This window comes from Hipposideros armiger, unplaced genomic scaffold, assembly GCF_001890085.2.
Source record: "Hipposideros armiger isolate ML-2016 unplaced genomic scaffold, ASM189008v1 scaffold_139, whole genome shotgun sequence".
NCBI classification, from domain to species: Eukaryota; Metazoa; Chordata; class Mammalia; order Chiroptera; family Hipposideridae; genus Hipposideros; species Hipposideros armiger.
In genome coordinates this window covers 1,638,757-1,641,775 of record NW_017731489.1, presented here as the reverse complement: position 1 = coordinate 1,641,775, position 3,019 = coordinate 1,638,757, and the positions used below count along the sequence as shown (strand labels likewise).

Below are 3,019 nucleotides of genomic sequence, written 5' to 3'. Positions count from 1 at the left end.
CAGCAGCCGCAGTGAGCAGCCGTCCAGAAGCCGGCGACTGATCTGCCTCACCCGGGAAGAGCGCAATGATGGTGCCAACTTGGGCCAGTGAAGCCACGTCCTCCACAACTAGACTGAAGGACAGAAGGATAGCAACTTGTCTGTTCCCCTTCCCCCAATTTCCCAGCGCTGTTCCCATTCCCCCAATTCCCCAATAAAAATCTTTAAAAAAAAAAAAAGTAAGAAAATCCTGACACCTGCTACAACCTGGATGAACCCTGAGGATATTATGCTAAGTGAAAAACGCTGAGCACAAAAGACAACTACTGCATGATTCCATTTATCTGAGATACTTAGAGTCCTCAAAGTCATAAAGACAGAAAGCAGAGCATGATTGTCTTGTGCTCATGGACAAAGGGGAATGGGGGCTTATTGTTTTACCAGCACAGAACTTGAGTTTTGCAAGTTGGAAAGAGTTCCTGGAGATGGTTGCACAACAGTGTGAAAATACTACTGAGCTGTACACTTAAACATGGTTAAGATGGTCAATTTATGGTATATGTACTTTACCACAACTAAAAATAAAAATAGAAATTTTAGAAATGTTCATACCGGAAGTTCACTTGCAGTGGAGTTCTGCAGATACACAGCCCTCCCTGTTCCTGTGCATCACTCACCCTCTCAGGCAGGCGGGAGGAAGCAGTAAGTGCCTGAGAGGAATGGGTGGGACTCCGAGGTTCTCCCACATGAAGTCCAGGTAAGAGCTGGCACGCGAGACCCGCTACCCCGGAATTTAGCTTCCAGTCGTCTTTGTCTGCAGGTGTGCAGTTCACCTGAGCAGATTGAGACACTGTTCGTAAGGAGTTCCTCTATCAAATTCTGTTAGAAGTCCCCCCTTGTTTTTAATCTTTAACAACATACAGAGCTCAAGCAGTGGCTTTCCCCAGTCACATGTACAATGCGCAGGCTCCAAGGGCGGTCACCAAGAGGGAATCCTGCCAGGGGCCCCTTACCTCCAACACCCATCGGCTTGCTCCTGGAACCCAGGAAGTCTCTCCACAAGTCCTCCAACCCATCGGCAGGCCAGGGCTCCTGGGAACCCTCGACCCAGAGAGGAGCGAGTTCATCAAAATTAATTGCTGAGTCTCAGAATTTACAGCCCGAGGCTGCAGGAGCCCGGGTGCAGGGCCGCTGTGAATGAGTTCCCGGCGGCACTGGGGCAGCCTGGGAGCTTGGACGCATCACAGCGGTGAACTTCTGGTACTCCAACCCAAACAGATTTGTCACAGTGACACAGGCATCCAGGACTGCCAGGGCAGCATTTGTGTCTGACAAATGAGGCCTCTGTCCGGACAAAGGGGACTCTTAGGACGCATTCTGCTTTGGCTGCTTTACGCCCAGTAAGAGCCAGGGGACTTCTTTTGTCAGACTGGGGAAAACAAGTGATCCAGTTCATCGTGCATCCCCACCACCGCCTTTGTGGTCAACCAGCGCGGGTTTTGCAGACACCACTTACCCAGGGCCTGCAAGGGCCAGGGGCTATTCTGGGTACTGGGTACTGTTGCCTCATTTAATCCTCCCAACAATGCAGTGATGTAGGGATTATCCCCACTGCCGTCATGTGGAAACTGAGACGGGAGGGGTGAAGGTCACACAGCCAGCGATTCATATTCAGGCTTGGCTCACCCCCAACTGACTGCTGACCCCAACAGGTCCCTGCTACAAATGCCTGACATGCCAGAGGCAGTGCTCTCTGGTCCCTTGTCATCCCTCTAGGCGTGTCCATCTACAGGGCCTAGAATGTTCCTGATATTCAACAAATACTTGCAGCAAACGGAACAAAACCAGAAGGCTATGAGGAGATTGAAATTCGCAGATTTTTCTTTTAAAAGCCACAGGAAATGTCTCTGCTGTAATGCAAGGACGTTTACATAGGCTTTTGTTAAAAAAAAAAAAAAGGATAAAAAGGAATGGAGGTCAAAGTTTCTATGGATAACTGAGACATCAGCTTCCTATCTCTCATGTATTCTGGAGGGCCAGAAGCCCCAGCTGCAACACGGTCCTTGTTTTTACTGCTGATTAGCTCCAATGCTTGATAATAAACGTCACATGCACTAATGTTCAGTCACCTTGCCCTATCCAGTTGCACGAATTCAGCATTTGTGGCCTTAGCTAAAGAAAGGCCCAGGGCAACTGACCTCTCTCTCCTTTATCATTTCATTATGGGCTCGGAAAATGAGACGGCCACTCAGCACAGCTTGTCAGCATATTCAAATGCCAGATGAGAAACCCTCGGCTACAGTGTGTATGAATCCAGAGTTCCCCTCCACAAACCTGGTTTGCTCTCTGTTGTGGCCCATGCATGCCAGATGGGATGTGCTAAGTTTTCAGTTCTCTGACTTCCATGTTCAAACATTTCCCCTTTACCAACCACTCGTGTCACATTTTCCACGACATTTTTCAGCAGAATCCAAACACTGGCTTGGGAATTTGGTTGTCCCGAGTTTCAAATTCTTGTTCTTTTCAGGGGGGGTGATGGGTAACTGTGGCTCAGGCATTGTCCCCTCAGTTCTCAGTTCCTGGGGACAATTGGGGAGCAAGATCATAAACCAAAAGCTGCAGAGTCAAACATTTAAGAAAGGAATGGAGGGAAAGGGGGCTGGGAAGAGAATGAAAGGAGAGTAAAACTACTTCAAAGCTGAAGCCAAGTCTATTCCCCAACCCTCAGTCCATTTTGTTTCCAATGCATTTTTATTGAGCACCTACTATTTGCCAAAGTATGGATACTGGAGATACTGTAGCAGATCTGGCAGGGTCCGAGCAGAGAAGTGAAGGTACATGTGAGAGCTAATGAAAGGACCATATGCAAAAGTAGGCACAGCTAAAGGAACAAGTAGAGGATGAGGAAGATGCCAGGAGAGCAGCAACAGGGAGCTACTACCACTGCTGAGTCTAGAGAGGCAAGGGGGAAGCGACCAGAGGAAGCAGGCCAGGGATGTAGCTGTAAGAATGGGGTTTCCACATAGCAGCTCTGGCCTTT

The 3,019-nt window shown here is 48.8% G+C and overlaps 1 long non-coding RNA gene across 1 annotated transcript in view; it reads right to left on the bottom strand.

Moving 5' to 3' along the window:
* The window catches only part of LOC109386806 (uncharacterized), an 11,273-nt gene extending 9,832 nt beyond the window's left edge, over nt 1-1,441 (bottom strand). Inside the window, exons 1-2 of the long non-coding RNA XR_002124852.1 lie at nt 993-1,441; nt 592-812 (exon numbers count right to left, since the gene is read on the bottom strand). This is a non-coding gene — a long non-coding RNA (uncharacterized LOC109386806). The remainder of the gene's footprint in view (nt 1-591; nt 813-992) is intronic.
* Between the last annotated feature and the right edge of the window lie 1,578 nt (nt 1,442-3,019).